At 48.7% G+C, this 19,417-nt stretch overlaps 1 protein-coding gene across 2 annotated transcripts in view; it reads left to right on the top strand.

The window, feature by feature from the left end:
- NPEPPS (aminopeptidase puromycin sensitive) overlaps positions 1 to 19,417 on the top strand; it is a 1,004,488-nt gene that overhangs the window by 123,306 nt on the left and 861,765 nt on the right. The window lies entirely within an intron of this gene.

The following is a 19,417-nucleotide window of genomic DNA, read 5'->3' as shown; positions in this document are numbered from 1 at the left end:
ACACGAACTGCAGTAGAGAAGCAGTGCCCTCTGACTCTCCATGTGGTGCCCTTCCTCCTGATTTTTGCAGCGTGAAACAGGCTCTTGAAGAATCCACCCAAGAACTCATAAACATATAACAAATAGCAAATATCATAAAGTCAGTTCTTGATTTAGTATACAAGTCCATATGGTTCATGCTTCAATGTCCATGAATTTATTAAATTTCCTTCAAATCAAATATTCTAATCTTGGCACAGCTAGTAGTACACATCCATAAATACAAATAAACAATTCTTCAGTTCACGCAAAGCAGTCAACATGTGTTTCGTCATGCAACATAATGAGTTATTGACTTCTTCAGGGCTGAAATAGGACTGATATAATATATCACTAGTAGGGAGGCTAGGTAAATCCCTCCTCTTTCGAACGCCTAACTTGGCAATGTTATCTTTCACAATTAAACATGTTTCGAATCGTCCCGTCCGCATGAATATACAACTAATAGCATAACACTGCAATGGTTCATCGATGACCAACTTAGTGCGAAGGGCAACAAGCCCATGGCCACATCTTAGAGTACAGCTAAACATTTTAAATTGACAGAACAATAGATACTAGCAAGAGAGATGGAGCTTTTTCTATCCTGTGCGGACAAAGTGTGATAACTCGGAGGTCTTATTCGACATCTTCTAGGGGCGAGCTAGAGCCGGCCTTCTCTCGCGGCGACTCTGAGGCACATGACACATGGTGATGGAGGAAAGAGTCTGAGTACACCTGTGTCTTGCCCTTTTAGCTAAACACCCGAGTCGTGCAGGATAAAGCATGGCATAGGGAGTGCCTCGTTATTGCAGTTTCCTCTAAACTATGGCATTTCTTACAAGCTTCTTGCACCGCCTGTGTGAAATCTGGGAAGAAGAGGCGCATTGCCTCCCAGTGTTTCCTAGGCCTCTGTGGCCAGACACAGCAGCTGATCATGATCACTATAGTTAAAGCTGTATACCATGAAGGTCCTCCTGAATCCCTTTCCCCTGTCTGCATTGTTGTGCATGGTCATCATCTGTCGGAGATCCTGTTTTTCAGCGGTTGTGATGTGTGTATGTGGTTTGTCGAGGCTGTCCTTCATGCCATCCATTGTTTGTGTCAACAGATCTGTTGCTTTAAGGCTGGACTTCATGTTCAACAGTAGGGATTTAATATCCGCAGATGGAAGAGATTCATCTTCCATTGCGTCCTCCAGGTCATAGCAGTACATATCGGCGGATGCTGAGTGCCTAGCGTGTTTCCTCACTTCAAACACCAGACTAGACTGCCTGGTATCATTCTTGCCCAAAGAAATGAGGGTGAGCGACCCTGAATACCAGAGTACCATATCAGCCACTGTACTCCAGACCCAGCCCTGCAGTATGGAGCTTGTGTCTGGAGCAGAGAGCAGCATCTTGCTGCTAACTACCGACATCAAAATAGTAGCACTACAGGGTCTTTATGCCCATGAAGTGGAGAACAGGGCTCCAGGAGCAGGCATTCACCGTTAGCCACAGTCATTGACGGGGGGGGGGACCCTTAAAGCAGCGTGATGAAGTAGTCCTTATAGGAGCAGATAGTGTTGAGCTTCCAAGATTTCCACAAGGTTATGATTACATGGAAATTAGATTGTTCTTACTTTCCCCCACTAAATCATCCCCATCCGTTGTCAAAATCTCTCATAGCTGACCAATGCATGGCCCTGCTGCTTGCCGCTGAGCCAGCACCCTTTCTGGCGCTTCAGCTCCTACATGCAGCATTCATCAAGGGACTTTGAAGCTCTGCATGTGTGGCAGCCGCGACCAGCTGTCCCCGACAACTTCCCCATGGCTTGTCTGACTGCCGAGGAACCACTAAATGGCACCCGCAGCTGAGAGGTGGTCAGGCCTGATACAGTACAGGTCTCGTCCCGTAGGTGAAGGCGCCGCTCGGCTCTGCTGTTGTTGCCCACTCAACCATACATCAATAGGCCGCCGCTTGGGAGGCCGTCCTCTGGTGTGTGGCTGGCTGCTCATATTAGCGCTGGGATTGCTGCTACATCGCTCGGTGCTGGAAGGACATGCACATCGACGCTCTGTGTAAAAGGCAGGTGATTTTCAGTGTTAAAGGATTCCCGTGCGAAAGTTTGAGCTCCAGCGGCGGAGCTCACTTAATGTGCTGCCCTCTTGCTGCTCTGCTCGACCTTAGTTCTGTAAATTTAGGGGCTATTTTAAGGGGTTAGTATCAGGGGTGGCTGGTGACATTTGAAAGTGGTGAGGCGTAAACTAATTTGCATATTGCACCGCAGCGATCGAGCGCAGTGAGCGAGCCCGAACCACCTTGCATCCATCCATCCATCCATACATCATTCATGCATCCACCCATCTATCCACCCACCCTGCATCCATACATCATTCATTCATTCATGCATCCACCCATCCATCCATCATGCATCCACCCATCATGCATCCATACATCATTCATACCTCCACCCATACATCCACCCATCCTGCATCCATACATTATTCATTCATGAATCCACCCATCCACCCACCCATCCATGCATCCACCCACCCATCATGCATGCATCCATGCATCCACCCACCCACCCTGCATACATCATTCATCCACCCACCCACCATGCATCCGCCCATCATGCATGCATGCATCCATACATCATTCATGCATCCACCCATCCACCCAACCATCCTGCATCCATACATCATTCATTCATGCACCCACCCATCCATCCACCCATCATTCATGCATCCACCCATCATTCATGCATCCACCCATCATTCATGCATCCACCCATCATTCATGCATCCACCCATCCTGCATCCATTCCATATATCATTCATGCACCCACCCACCCATCCATCATGCATCCACCCATCATGCAAGCATACATCATTCATGCATCCATCCACCCACCCATCCATCCATCCACCCATCATGCATGCATCCATGCATTCATGCATCCAACCATCCACCAATCCATCATGCATCCACCCATCATGCATGCATCCACCCATCCTGCATGCATCCACCCACCCATCCACCCATCCTGCATCCATACATCATTCATTCATGCATCCACCCACCCACCCACCCACCCATCCATCCATCCATCCATCCATCATTCATGCACCCACCCATCCACCCATCATGCATCCATCCACCCACCCATCGACCGAACAATCATTAATGCACCCACCCTGCATCCATCCATCATTCATGTATTTTTATGACCATATAAAAATAAATTATGGACTCTAACAAGCCTTTAGGATCGATGTTGAAGGATGTGCCAGTTTACATATTACATCACCCCAACCTTTTTATGCTGGAAACCTTCTACCGCCCATGTATTTGCCATCCTGTAAGCCCTAGGTATGTACTATACAAATTCACATACAAACATACACCAACATGCATGCAATAATAAATGCATATATCCTGCTATTCCGCCTCTACCGTTTGTTAACATTTTGAAATTGTATAACCTTAGTTCAAAGAGTACATTATATTTGTGGTGACAGTTGTTAACTCATTTTCTGGAAAATGTTTATAAAATGAAATCTGTTGAAGGCTGTTGTTGCAACTATCAAAAAAGAAATTCTGAGAATTTTTACATTTCCAAAACCCCATGCCGTGAAATAAACGGGTGACCTGGAATAGACGCACACATTTCTGCAGATGCTTTAACACACTGAACTATCTCAAGTCATTTGTGCAAGCTAGTTTACTGGAACACTGAAAAACACACACTCTTACCTTGCTGCCGGTCCCGCACACGTCACAGGCTCACAGCGCCCCTGGCCAATCCTGGTTCCAGGGGCACAGGTACCCTCTCGCCCGCAGCACGCCCATTAGGGCTCCTGATGGGCATGCGCAACGCCGCCAAAACACAAGTGCGCATGCGTGGGCACGGGTAAAAATTCACCCTCCGTCCCCACGCATGCGTACTTGTGTTGCCGTCTGTACAATCATGTCAATGAATCAACATGACGGCCGCCCGGCGGTCTGACGTCATGTTGATTCATTGACATGATTGTCATGAGGGAGCTGCGGGCGTCGTCGGGCAGGGGGGCTACGCCCCAACGGACGAACCGCGCCTGGTTAGTACATAGGCAATGATACCTTCCCCAGCTAGTAATGCAGTAGACCGCCCAGTCCTTTTGGGGTCCCGGATGTGGCACCTGCAGACATACCACAGTCCAACAGGGACACCTCTCCCAGCGCCTGGATACCCCTTTGGGGTGAGCTGTGAGCTATACAAGTACTGGATTTACATTTATTGGATTTACACCATTTCTGCAACTCCCTTGCTACAGTGGCCACTAAGCCATGTATTATTATCCTCTGTGGTTCAGGACTGACCGATGGCAGGACAGGATTCTGTATTTCTTTCCAAGCTGGCATTCTGTCATGTGACAGACAGGTTTCAGAGTGTCCAAATGCCAAGCCTTTTATTTCCTCCCCACCGTACAATCGAGGAGTAACTAAAGCACATCAGTCTATAATGCTGCAGGAAAACCACCTTTTACTCTCCAAGAGTGCCATCAAGTGGGTAACTGATTCTGAGAGAGGCAAGAGTTGTTATTAATGCTACTTCCTTACCCAGAAAAATGATGGGGGTCCTCAAGCCTGTCGGAGACCTTTGACCCCTGAGTTCCTTCTTGCGGAAGTACAAATTTAAAATGCTCACAGTGGCTCAGAGCCTATCAACTGTGTACCCGGGAGACTGGATGGTGTCCTTGGGCTTGTTGGGTGCATAGTTTCATACACCTGTCCTACAGCTCCACAAACTTTACCTGCGATTCAAGGTGGACTAGGAACATTTTCAATTTGTAGTGCTCTCCTTTGGCATCACTAGTGCTGTTCGGGTGTTTACAAAAGTGATGTTAATGTTCATCCTTGGAAGTTAGGGCGGTCTTCCAGTCCTATATTATGATGACTGGTTGTTGAAAGCAGGCTTCGAGCAGTTGGTCAAAGACCACTTACGAATGACACTGGAACGCTTAACATTTTTGGTGTGTGCTAAAAATTATCTCCAGTCGCACCTGGTTCCCTCTCTTAAACTTACATTTATTAGGGTGATTCTGAACACAGTGAAATTCAAGGCTTGTTCCCCACTGCAGCGTGTTGGGACATTCCGGCTATGATCCTGATATTTCAGGTTCAAACTTGAAGCTTCTTCGCCTCTTCCATCCTTTTCAACTATGGCAGGTGGCACATGCAGGCCTGCAGCGCAACTTGAAATTGCTGTGGACTCGCCGTCAAGGCCGGCTATCTGCCTACATCCAGTTGTCGAGGGAGACAGCCCAAGGTCTACAATGGCGGTGACTGATGACAACTTGTCCTGAGCCAGACTCCTCTCCCTTCTCCACCTACAGCTAATGGAGGTGATGCATGTGTCGCTATTGGGTGCAGAGTATTTTTTTGAGAGGTGGCGATCAGAGGCCTCTGGTCTTCAGCAGGTGTAGGTTCTCATGGACAACACCGCCTCTGTTGGGTCCTGAGGTCTGTATCAAACATTGTGCGTCTGGGTGTGACTGGAGCAGCAGAACCTCTTTAGATTTCAACCACCTGGCAGAGTCCCTGCATGCCAGAGAAGATGAAATGAGCAGAAGCCATTTGGCAGATCACACGTGGCGTCTGAATCCTGAGGTGGTGCAAGTCATGCTCGATCAGTGGGTAGACTGTTTTGTGCATTCGAGTTTGCATAAGAGTGGTCGTTCTTGTTGGAGTCGAAAAAGGGACTTCTTCCTGGCACCATCTCTCCTGTCCAGAGTTCTGAAGATGATCAAGAACGTGGCCCTATTATTCCTAATTGCCCTAGACTGGGCCAAGAGATTGTGATACCTGGAACCTGGCATGAGCATGTGCCCTGTGGTCAGTCTGCCTCTTTGGGCTCTCACAAAAGAGCAGGGTTCTTTATCCGAACCTCTACAACTTACATCTCCTATAACTGAATGCAATCAACTGTGTTTGGCTGTCTTAGATTGTGGATGTCACCCTTGTTGCCAAACTTTCATCGACAAAATCCATCGCTGCTATTCATTCGGGCAGCTTTTAGCCTGGTGTGGTAGCTGGTACACTGACACCTTGTAAGCAAAACTGTCAGACCTTCTCTTGTTTGTTTTGTCAAAAGCCCAGCCAGGCCTTACAGTGGGCACTACAAAAGGCTATTTGTCTAACATTTTGACCAATCTTGGTTTGCTGGAACAACTGTCCTTGATTAAATTGCAAGTTATGATTCAGTTTATTAAAAGTTTGACACGTGTTCAAACGTCGCAGTGGGACTGAAATGTGGTCTTGACATTTCTTATGTGTACTCCCTTTCGAGCCTAAGCATAGTTGCTCACTGCAACTCTTGAGTCTGAAAACTTTACCTCGTAATGATTAAATCCTCTAATTGTGTGAGTGAAATGCAGATATTTTGAGTGTAACGGTCTGACACCACTACCTTCCGAGAGAAATCAGTGCTGAGAACCCAGGCTTTTTTTTACCCAAGGTTACATCTCCCTTCCATGTTGGGCAGTCGATCTCTCTACTAGCGTTCTTTGCTCCCACTCACCCTTTGAGAAAGAACAGGCCCCATCAGCTGGACCTCCAAAAGGGCTCAGTTTTCATATTGGCCTTACCAAGCGCATCAATTGCACGATCAGCTCTTTGAGTTTTTCTAGGGCGAAGAAAAGGAAGGCTTTACAGAAGATGACCTTGTTTTGGTGAATGGTCCTAATAAGTAAATTTAGATGGGGTTTTTGAGAGTAATAAACCCCTTTTTACAAATAATGTTCCAAGTCCGCATATGCATGAGGCTGTAGTCTTCTTTTTTTCACTGCCTATAGACACGCTGTCGACAACACGACTGCACGTTGTCAACAACGCGACTGCACGCCAAGTTCCGGTGCACGTCGATAAACTTGCAACAGGCGTCTACAGCCATTGAATCGGCTGAGACGTGTTCCGTAGTTGGGAGAGTCACCACAGTTAGAAGTTCTAAATAATGGGTGAGAAACTATTTAATTTTCTTGAACCTCACCCTAAGACACCGTTACTTAAAAGGGAAGACTAATTATTATTGGCCTTACTTTTTGTAGTGACCTCACCGGCACACTTCATGTAGACCTCACGACTCAGGGTAAGTGTACCTGGTACACAGCTAAGGTTATGATGCACTATGTTGAGGTCCTTCCTCTCTTTTTCCTTCTTTTGGGTGACTTAGTAATCCTTTTATTTCAGATGAGTCACCTGATCCAATCTCAAAAATAAAAAGAAGTTGTTAAGAACGAAGTTACTGATAGACGAATTCAACTACTAATTTAATAAGTTAGGTAAGTGGTAATCAATTAACTGATCCACTATGATGTAAATGCACCTGGCATTATATTAGGCTCTAATTTTATTCATTGCACACAGATTCACCTTCATGGTGTATGGAAATTCTGGGATACGGATCCAGATATCTTTGGTGGGATATTGAGTACCCTGACCACCTTAATCCACATCAGGGTGAGTCTGGTTTTAATTATTAACTATGAGCGATACCCTATACGCACGATCCTCATACCAATCTATTCTTATACATAGGAACTATATTCCCTTGGTATGGAGGGTGCTCCCTTGTCCTGAAGAAGACCCGCAGGCAGAGGCTATCAATTACCCATAAGCAATAAGTCGGGTCGAAACGTCGACATTTTTTAATCTCCTTGGACCACCAACAAACCTAGTGTGCCCACGTGTAAAATAAAAGGAAATTAACCCTTAAGCACTAGGTTGAGAATTTTGATTGTGGACAAGCTAATACTGTTTGAAATTATTGTACCAGTAATTTGTGTTTTTAAACATTGTCACCAATTTCCTTCTTCTCTTCCTTCATTCACACGCGTCATTTCTTGAGCACTACCTTATGCACGTTCTTATGAGCACCCTCAATTTTCAAATTTTGTATTTAAGGATTGAATTTAAAAACTGTAATTTAACTTTTTGAATTATAAAAGCAATAATCAATCAATCAATCAATGACACTTATAGAGCGCGCTACATACCCGTAGGGTCTCAAGGCGCTGGGGGGGGGGGGGTGGGGGGCCGCTACTGCTCGAACAGCCAGGTCTTCAGCTTCTTCCTGAAGGAGAGGTGGTCTTGGGTCAGGCGCAGGTCGGTCGGGAGGGAGTTCCAGGTCTTGGCGGCCAGGTAGGAGAAGGACCTTCCTCCTGTAGTCGCTCTTCTGATGCGGGGGACGGCGGCGAGGGCGTGGTTGGCTGATCGGAGGTGGCGTTTGGGAGCGTAGAAGTTGATCCGGCTGTTGAGGTAGCTCGGGCCTTGGTCGTGTAGGGCTTTGTGTGCGTGGGTGAGGAGGCGAAAGGTGATTCTTTTGTTGACGGGGAGCCAGTGAAGGTCTCTCAGATGTCCGGAGATGTGGCTGGTTCGTGGGATGTCGAGGATGAGTCTGGCTGAGGCGTTCTGGATCCGCTGGAGTCTCTTCTGGAGCTTGGCGGTGGTACCGGCGTAGAGGGCGTTGCCGTAGTCCAGTCGGCTGGTGACGAGGGCCTGGGTGACGGTCTTCCTGGTCTCGGTGGGGATCCACCAGAAGATCTTCCGTAGCATGCGTAGGATGTTGAAGCACGCCGAGGAGACATTGTTGACTTGCCTGGTCATGGAGAGGGAGGAGTCCAGGATGAAGCCCAGGTTGCGTGCATGGTCTGTCGGTTTGGGTGCGGTGCCCAGGGCGGGAGGCCACCAGGAGTCGTCCCAGGCGGAGGGTGAAGAGCCCAGGATGAGGACCTCCGTCTTGTCAGAGTTCAGTTTCAGGCGGCTGGTCGTCATCCACTCGGCTACCTCTTTCATCCCTTCGTGCAGGTTGGCTCTGGCGGAGGCGGGGTCGTTGGTCAGGGAGAGGATCAGCTGGGTGTCGTCGGCGTAGGAGATTATGCTGAGGTTGTGTTTGCGTGCGATGGCCGCGAGGGGGCTCATGTAGACGTTGAAGAGGGTGGGGCTCAGAGATGATCCTTGAGGGACGCCGCAGATGACTTCGGAGGCCTCTGACTTGTACGGTGGTAGGCGGACTCTCTGTGTTCTTCCGTCGAGGAAGGAGATGATCCATTCCAGCGCCTTGTCCTGGATTCCGATGTTGCTGAGGCGCTGTACTAGGGTGCGGTGGCAGACAGTGTCGAATGCCGCGGAGAGGTCTAGGAGGTCATATACATGTTTGGTAGAATTAAAATGAAGTAATTCTCCAATTGATTGCGTTGGGTCTTGCAATTTTATAAAGAACTTTTGAATTGTATACCAGGAGCAATTGAATGAAGGCTCAAACTAAGTAACTAATGATTATAAGTGTGATTAATTCATATATTTGATTTTTTGGTCATGGACCATTGTTTTTGATAACGCATATTACCCAGGTCCAGTACCATTAGGGTCACCCCATTTTTGATAATGGGGGACCTCTGAAAGGTCTCTGAGTTTTCATATTGGCTTTACCAAGCGCATCAATTGCACGATCAGCTCTTTGAGTTTTTCTAGGGCGAAGAAAAGGAAGGCTTTACAGAAGATGACCTTGTTTTGGTGAATGGTCCTATGCGTAAAGATCCACTACGCACTAGCCAAGAAACGGCCTAGGAGTATCAAAGCCATTCCATTAGCTCCAAGTCTGCCTAGACCACATTGGCATAAGAGGTGTCTGCTAGGCTGCGACATGGGTGTAGGTGCATTTATGAAGTACTACTGCCATAGCTGCCGAATCGGATGACAAGGCCACTTCCCTCACTTGGTCCTGGAGGACTTTTTCATCTGCATCCATTCCACTGACCAGCTTCCTTTTTGGGGGTACTGCTTTGGTATCTATTCAAATTGTGAGATCTGGGGGCTTCGACCCCGACGCTGCCCTTGGATCTGGCCCCAGCGCCGCCACAGGTGCTGCACTGAGTGCCGTTAATCCCACCTCTGCCCCGGTCCTCGGACCATTACGTTCTGGCCTGGAATCCGCATTGGGATGCAGCTCTGACTCAGCCCCGACTGGCGCCGCTCCCGGCGCCGCTTGCCCCCTCTCCGACTCCTGCCCTGCCACCGCGGCAGGCTCTTTCTACTCCGGAGCCGGACGAGGACTGGGACGGCTTCAAGGACCCCCTTGCGCGGCAGTATGACGCTGAGCAGGATTGGGTGGATGACCTTCAAGATGCGGGTGAGCTTGGTGTGTCTTCTGACCCGGGGTTTGCCTCACCTCTGCCTACTATGGAGGAGGGCGCTTCCTACAGTGTGGTGCTGTGTCAGACTGCGGAGGCTCTCCATCTCGACCTCCCTACAGTGACACTTAAGACCAACCTCCTTACGGAGGTACTCCAGACGGCGTCTACGTCGTTTGAGCCGCTGCTCCCTTTCAATGAGGCCCATACCGAAGTCCTCTTGGGCACTTGGTTGCGACCGGCCTCTGGGGATAAGAACGTCACTAGGTGTAATCGCCCGGCGCCTGGTGAACCTGCCTGCCTTACCACTCACCCCACCCCTGAGAGCCTGGTCATTCAGGCATCGACTTCAGAGTGCCTTTCCCTCGGCTCCGACGAATAAGGACTCTTAAGAAGCTGGACAAATATGGCAAGAGGTTGTTCTCCTCGGCCAGCTTGGGGTTGCGGTCGGGTAAAACTGCCTGCTTATTAGTCAGCTACTCCCACGCAGTGTGGTATCCGGTAGCAGAGATCCTGCCTCAGTGTTCTGAGGAGGTCCAGGCTGTCCTTTCCCAAGCGATTGCGGATGGCAAGGATGCGGCGAAGTTTGCCTTCAGGTGTGGTCTGGACACAGCTGATTCCTTGGGTAGGTCAATTTCCACAACGGTGGCGTTGCGGCGCCATGCCTGGTTGCGGTCTACCGGGTTCTCGCCCGATGTCCAGGGCTCACTCATGGACATGCTCTTTGATCGCTCCCACCTCTTTGGCGACCAGGCTGACAGTGCCCTGGAGCGCTTTAAAGACTTAACCCCTTCCACGCTGATGACGAGCTGGGCTCGTCATGGCGTAGCCTCCTCGCACGCTGATGACGAGCCCAGCTCGTCACGCAACATGCGATTTTAGAATTCTCAGCGTACGAGCGGAATTCCGCTAGCGCGCATGGAGTTAAGGGCCACGGCCAAGTCCTTGGGCCTTTCTACGAATAGCCATGCCATGCCTGGGTTTCGTCCCTTTGCTGGCCAGGGCAGGGGCACCAAGGCACGCTCTTCCAGCAAGCCTCTGCAGAACCAGCCTCAGCGCGGACGCGGCTGTGGATTCCGCAGGGGCGGATCTGGTAACCAGCGTGCAGGTCAGTCCACTTCCAACCCTGCTGCTTCCACCTCGAAGCCTTCCTAATCTGACCTTCAGGGAGCACTCCACGCCGGTGGGTGGCAGGATCTGCCACCACCTCCACCACTGGCGCAAAATTACATCAGACAAGTGGGTGCTGCAGATAATCAGCCATGGTTACGCACTCCCCTTTCTGTCCTCCCCTCCTGCCATGCCACCTCGGTACCACCGCATGTTGGGGGATTATTTGGCTCTTCTCCAACAGGAAGTCGCAGCCCTCTTGGCCAAGGGGGCCATAGAGTACGTTCCTGGGCTAGAAGTAGGGAGTGGTTGCTATCCCCACTTTCTGGTCCCCAAGAAGGACAAAGGAGGTCTGTGTCCTATCTTGGACCTTCGGGACTTGAATCGCTCCCTCCGGAATGAGCAGATAAAGATGCTCACCCTGGCTCAGGTCTTGACTGTTCTTGACCCTGGAGACTGGATGGTAGCGTTGGACTTGCAGGACGCATATTTTCACATCCCCGTCCTGCTGGCCAACCTGCGTTGCCTGCGGTTCACTGTAGGCCAGGAGCATTTTCAGTTTACTGTGCTCCCCTTCGGCCTTACCTGCGCCCCTTGGGTGTTTACGAAAGTGATGGCGGTGGTCGCAGCTCATCTGCGCTGGTTAGGGGTGTCAGTCTGCCCCTACCTCGACGACTGGTTGTTAAAGGCGGGCTCGCATCAGGCAGTAGTCAACCACCTTCAGACTATGGCCGTCCTCTTGCACTTGCTGGGGTTCTTCCTCAACGTGCCGAAGTCGCACCAGAGTCCCTCTCAGAAGCTCCCCTTCATCGAGCAGTTCTGGACTCGACGCAGATTCGGGTTTATCTTCCCGAGCAGCAAGTCTGGGATATTCAGGCTGATTCCGATCTTTCCGCCTCTATCCTGGGTTTTCGTCAGGATGACCCTTCTGCTCCTGGGCCTGATGGCCTCCTTCATCCTTCTAGTGCGACATGCCAGGTGGCATATGCGGGCTCTGCAGTGGGACCTGAGTTCCAGTGGGCACAGCATCAGGGCAACCTGTCAGATCATGTCCAGATCTCAGAGGGTACTGCACGACATCTGCAGTGGTGGCTCACGAATCGCGATTGGGTCAATGGCAGATCCCTCTTCCTTCCGCAACTGGAGCATACAGTGGTGACTGATGCGTCCCTCCTAGGATCGGGAGGCCACTTGGGAGTGGCAGAGATCAGAGGCCTCTGGTCTCCGGCAGAGTCCCGGCTCCATATCAACCTTCTGGAGCTGTGGGCTATCAGACTTGCACAGAAGGCATTCCTTCCCTCTGTCCGGGGAAGTTTAGTTCAGGTGTTAACGGACAACACCACCGCCAGGTGGTATTGAAGCAAACAGAGCGGGGTGGGGTCCTGGACTCTGTCAGGAGGCTCTGTGCCACTGGACATAACTGGAACATCAAGGCATTACCTTGGTGGTTCAACACCTGGCAGGTTCTCTGAACGCCAGGGCGGACTAACTCAGCTGCCGGTGCTTGATGAATCATGAATGGCGTCTGTACTCTGATGTGGCGCAAGATCTTTCTGCAGTAGGGAGAGCCATGGTTCGATCTAATCGCCACCCAAGAGAATGCGCAATGTCATCATTTCTGCACGTTGGAATTTACAAGGCGGCACTCGCTCGGAAACGCTCGGTGGAGCTGCGGTCTACTATATGCTTTTCCGCCTTTACCAAATCTGCCCAGAGTGCTGAAGATCAGGCGGGACCGTGCTCAAGTTATTCTTGTTTCTCCGGACTGGGCTCAAAGAGTATGGCATCCCGAGCTACACAGTATGAGCATCGCTCCCCTGATCGGTCTGCCTCTTCAGGAGGACCTTCTGTCGCAGCAGCTGGGGACGGTCCTCCACACGAACCTGTCCAGCCTCCACCTCCATGCGTGGAGATTGAGGTGACAGTTGACGGATTTCGACCTTCCTCCCGAAGTCTGTAATGTCATTCTGGCAGCCAGATGTTCCTCCACTAAAACGGTTTACGCCGGCCGATGGAACAAATTTGTAGCATGGTGCACAGCAAAGGCTGTGGATCCCCTATCGGCCCCTCTTTCTGAGGTTCTTCTGTTTCGCCTAACTTTGGCCCAGCAGGGTTCTGCTCTGGGCACTATCAAAGGCTATGTTTCTGCCATTTCCTCCTTCCTGAGGCTTCCTGATCAGCCTTCCCTTTTTAAGTCTCCGGTTGTTGACCGCTTTCTCAAAGGCATTACACGCACATTTCCTCCCGTGCCTTTCATAATTCCTCAATGGGACTTAAATCTTATCTTGACTTTCCTGATGTGCTCTCATTTGGAGCCCCTTCAGAACTGTTCTTTACGTCTTCTTACTCTAAAGACTGCTTTCCTGTTGGCTATCACCTCTGCCAGAAGAGTGAGTGAGCTCCAGGCTCTTCCTTCTAAACCTACTTTCCTTTCTGTTTATCCGGACAAGGTGGTTTTGAGGACCCGTCCTTCTTTTTTGCCAAAGGTTGTCACGCCCTTCCACATTGGGCAGGCCATTGCTTTGCCCACCTTCTTTCCGCCTCCGCATCCTTCCAGGGAAGAGGAGAGGCTCCACCGTCTGGACCCAAAACGTGCGCTTGCTTTCTATCTGCAGCGTACACAACAGTTCCGGGTGCATGATTAGCTCTTTGTTGGCTACGTGAGTGCCAAAAAAGGTCGGGCTGTGCACAAATGGACCATTTCCCGGTGGGTCGTTCTGTGTATCAAAGCATGTTACTCCTTGGCAAAGAAGGAGCCTCCTGTGGGGCCACATGCCCATTCGACCAGGGCGACTGCAGCCACTACTGCTTTGGGACGTGGCGTTCCCTTGCAGGACATTGGTCAGGCAGCAACGTGGGCCTCGCTGAACACGTTCACGAAGCAATACTGCCTTGAAAATCAAGTCCGGAGAGACTGCTTCTTCGGCCGTTCTGTACTCCTTGACTTTTCTGGTGTAATTTTGTTTGTAGACCCACCACCGGGGTTGGTATTGCTGGGGTATCTATTCTAAGGTAAGGAATCTATCACTAACATGTCTCGTTCAGATGCACAAGTTACTACTCTTGTAACGATATATCTGTAAGAGACATTTGTTAGTGATAGTTTCCTTACCGCCCCGCCCATCCTCCCCGTTCTGCGAACTGATTATTAGGGTTAGGGTCATCCCCTTTTAGGGCCCTTGTTTTATGCACCAACGGTCAGGTTTCTTGCATGGCTCTGCGTTTCGGCTCAAAGTTTTGCACAGAACTGACATCGCGCATGGGTGTCGTGTCTAAGTAGTCTCCGTGACATCATCTTGGCGCTCACGATGCCAGTGATTGACGCGGAGCCGCAAGACTCCACCTACCGACGTGCAGGGGTACTACTAAGCAAAAACCTTTCCGGATTCAGTCTGACACCTGGGGATTATTCTAAGGTAAGGAATCTATCACTAACTAATGTCTCTTACAGATATGTTACACAAGTAGTAACTTGTGCTTCAAGGGACGGTGTCACAGATTTAGCTATTTATGGTACCGCAGCATTTTACTATTCAAAGGACAGTGTCACAGCTTTGGCTATGTATGGTACCGCAGCATTTTACTATTCAAAGGACAGTGTCACAGCTTTGGCTATGTATGGTACCGCAGCATTTTACTATTCAAGGGACCGTGTCACAGCTTTGGCTATGTATGGTACTTCAGCATTTTATTATTCAAGGGACAGTGTCACAGATTTATCTAGGTATGTACAGATATATTTTACTATTCAAGGGAAGGTGCCACAAATTTAGGTAGGGATGTAACGGCTCCTTTTAACCATTTGTGGGAATGTGCCACAGCTTTAGGTAGGTACGGTACCCAAGCATTTTACTATTCAAGAGTTGGTGTCGCAGCTTTAGCTATGTATGGTACTGCAGCATTTTACTATTCAAGGGACAGTGTCACAGCTTTGGCTATGTATGGTACCGCAGCATTTTACTATTCAAGGGACGGTGTCACAGCTTTAGCGATGTATGCTACTGCAGCATTTTACTATTCAAGGAATGGTGTCACAGGTTTAGCTATGTATGGGGCCCAAGCATTTTCCTATTCAAGAGTTGGTGTCACAGCTCTAGCCATGCATGGTACCGCAGCATTTTACTACTCCAGGGACGGTGTCAGTACTATGTACTGACATATTTTACTATTCAAGAGAATGTGCCGCAGCTTTAGGTAGGGATGTACCGATGCCTTTTAACCATTCGTGGCAATCTGACACAGCTTTAGGTTGGTACGGGATCTAAGCATTTTAGTATTCAAGGGGCGGTGTCGCAGCTTCAGCTAGGTATGTACCGAGCGACGCCTTTTACCATTGAATGCACTGTGCCACAGCTTTAGAGAAGTACGTTACCGAAGCATTTTAATATTAAAGGACGGTGTCACGGGTTTACCTGGGTATGTATCGACATATTTTCCTGTTCTAGGAACAGTGTTGCAGCTTTAGGTAGGTATGGTACCGAAGCATGTTAGCATAAAGGAACGGTATCTGCTTTAAGGGGGATGGATGTATGGTACCAGAGCATTTTTACATTCGCATCGGTTTCATAAAGTTAGGTAAGTATTGTACCATCAAAGTCAACTTTAAAAAACTAAAAGCAGATTCTGTTCTGGTTGTGTCGTTAGGGGTCATCAGAGAAGGATTGTCATTCCCTGGCACAGGGAGCACCCAGTGTAAGCTGGTAAATAAACAAAACTGAAACGTTATATGGGTATTGCATTAATAAAATACGGTGCCTAGAAGGTAAAGTGAGCGAGAGAAAGAATTGGAACTTGGCACAAGTCATGCATGAGAAGTGCATGTAATCCATGTCCTACGGACCTACGCTGACCGAAAGTGCTCGTCGACATGCAGATTTTGTTTTTAAAGTTATGTGCGTTCCGAAGGTAGAGTCCAAAGCACACTTGCCACCCGGTTTACGAGTTAGTCGGCTTTTTTTGTCCTGAGATAGGCCGTTTAGTGAGCAACCTTGAAGTTTGTTCCCAGGAGCTGTAGTAAATAGTGGGCGGGTGGAATGAACTGTCACACCTTACTCTCAATGCCCTTTACGTTTCTGATAGGCCTCTGTAGCATGTTACATCTGAGTGCTCCTCGCCGGGCAGTGAGATGACATAACTTCTGTCTGCGTGTTGTTGCTTGAGTGGGCTATTTCAGCAGCCTGTGGCAGGCATTCCTTTCACTGTGGTGCCAAATATAGTAAATGGCTGGAAGGAAGCACTGTTTTCCGAACGTCTGCGCCGTGACGCAACCTGGTGTATAGTCATCGCTGCAAGGATATGATTAATATTCATGAGGCAGGATTTCTTGTGCTATCCTTGCGATTCATTGCAGCCATGAAGGCTTCCGAAAACGGAGGACAGCTTGGCGTTTTCTTTTGCAGTGTGCCATCATTGCAACTCTTGTCCATGAACTTGGGCGACCAGATTTTGAGAACCAAAAACCTGGAGACACCCGAAATAAAAATAGGACTACTGCCTTTATGCCAATTTCTATATCTGGCCCGTGATATTTATTCAAAATAAAGAAATGTGTCAGGACACCGGGACAGTTCGCCGAAAACTGGAACTGTTGTAAATATTCTCCAGTTCCTTAAGGAGGACGGTGAGCGCTCCTTTGCCACCCAGCGGGCCCTGTGTCCCAGGGGCCTGTGTCCTAGTTCCAGCTGTGAGCTGCTTTTTTTTTTTTTTAGTAGTCTGGGGGGGAGGGGGGGTAGGTTTGGGTGGTTTCTGCATTGTTCGGATACTGCCAGCGGCCTAGTAGGTGCCAGAGTGTTTTTTTTTGGAAGTAGATGGGCATCCATTACCTCCCATTTAGGACCGGGAAGAGGTGTCACTCACTTCTCTCGCTGGGCCGGTCCATTAATATATGCAGATTAAGCGGGGGCAGGGGGGCTGAGCAGAAGTGACCTCACTTGTTTTTCAGGTGTGTTTCCCCAGTGTAAACTAATCCGTTTTTTTTTTATTAATCCCCATTTTAATAAAACTTGCATAAAGCAGGGTTTTGTGGACACAATATGCAAATGTGGGCACTTTTTTTTAGCGCGCCCGGGCAGTTGTTTAATCCCAATCCAACCCTAAATGCCACCTCTTTCAGCTCACAGGGACTTGGACTACATACAAATGAAGTTCCAATGCACTAGAGGCCCCTTGAGGTTCTATAGCCTGCAGGGAAAGACTTGCCCCTCAGCGGCATGTGTCGTCAAAAAGCGCGTCCTGTAATGTCACTGGTGGTAACGTCTCTAATCCTCTCTCGCGAGCGGCCGTGTGAAGGAATTCAATCTCGGTCCAGGCACCAAAATGCCAAACCCCTAGTGGGAACGCGGGGGTCGCGAGCTCTGTTAATCTGCAGACATTCCGAGCGCGCGCTTTCTAAGGAAGCCCTGCGAATCCCCTCGACGCGTCGGCTGCTACTTAAAACACGTGGCACCGTGCCATGGCAGTCCGTCGACATTCCCGCTGTCACACTGCGCCCGAGCGCCGTGCCCTACCGGCGGCTCATTTAAGCTTTTGCCGCTTTAAATTGGTGTGCTGTATTATTCTCAAGTGTAGAATGTGTTTGACTAAACTGATACCTTGTTCTGAGCTGTAGCTTCTGATCCTGCGAGAGAGCCTTGCTGACCTCCGAGGCACTGCATTTAATCATTCTGGAGTGGAGGATTAACGGTTCACGTGCCAATGTGGGGCGGGAGGAATTGGTGCGTTTGCGTTTTCTTTTATCTGCCAGTGCAGCTTTGATATACGCCTAGCCGCATTCGATTTTCCACTGTGCTTGTAGCCTATTTCATATTGTCGTTCGACTAAGGGCTGTGGTCAATGTGTCATCTGTCAAAGACCTGTTGATTAATTCAGGTTTCAGGATGCATTACTGATTTATTTTGAATATTGTCACCAAAGTTCAGGCACATTAAAATGTGTCTTCCCCCGACAGGTCAAAACACACAAGATGATGGATGGAATGTTGCATAATGGCAAAGCATTCACCCCCAGTCACAGATCTGGGTTTAATCCATAATTATTTTGCTCACCAAGCCACCCCAGTTCAGACATGGCCATATGCAAATCAGTCTTGACCCTGTGCCTCATGGGAACAGTCCAGCCCGAACTCCCCAAAACGTGTCATGAAATACTTCAAAGGACGTCATTGCAACTTGTTTTTTGCGTTGTTTAGGGCTCGCTGAAAGGACTTGTACTTCTCTGATACTAGTGACCTTTTATTTGAACATAGGTCTGCGATATCTGCATTTTCCAGCTGTATTTCCTTGGTCTGGTGCGTGCGCCCCAAACAGTTCTACAAATGAGAAAAAAAATCCTGGGATCCAATGCGTTGGAGATAAAATGGGTGGCAGCAGAAAGGGGGCGCAGTCTCAAGGTGTGATGTTCACAAGGAGCGGACAGTCAAAGTATACACTTGCTAAAAAGTCTGCTTCAAAGAAATTGGTAACAAGGACATATGTGATTATAAATTTGTTTTTGCTTAACTAATTAATCAGAAAGGCTACTTTTTAAAATATTTTAGACGTGAAAGCATCTGCTGATGTAATCTTTGTGTACCCCACAAGTACCTGGGTTGCTAGAGATGTGTGATGTCTATTCAAGTGTTTGACTCCTCGTAAAAGATCACAGATGGTTAATATGCCTGCTGCAAAGAGCAGCAAATAGCATGCAGGTCACACATTTATATTTTGTGTAGGTAGCTGTGTGTTACACTGTTTTTGTTGCATATGTCCGTGCATCTAGATCACAATTTAAATGTATTTGTAGTATATCTTGGTGAGCTTAATTGGTTGTGAACTGGCACTAAACTGCATGCAAGCTGCATGGCATAAGTTAAATAAAAACCTTACCGGTTTTTATTCTCCTGCTTTCAGCTTTTGTGGGATTTCCTACACGTTATACAAATATTCATTGCATATGAGAAATGTGCTCACCCCCAACCTGCTTGTGAACAGCATAAGTGTCTAGCTCAGCCTTCACTCTTGCTCTATAAATACATTTTGAATACACTTAAAAATGTTATCACCGCCTGACTTTCACAATTTAATTGTACATACTGCCATAACTAGATTTTTAAACCATACTGCTTTTTGCCAGTAAATACCTTTCACAATGATTAG

The sequence above is a fragment of the Lissotriton vulgaris genome, chromosome 5 (assembly GCF_964263255.1).
Source record: "Lissotriton vulgaris chromosome 5, aLisVul1.2, whole genome shotgun sequence".
NCBI classification, from domain to species: Eukaryota; Metazoa; Chordata; class Amphibia; order Caudata; family Salamandridae; genus Lissotriton; species Lissotriton vulgaris.
This window is presented reverse-complemented; position numbering and strand designations above follow the sequence as displayed.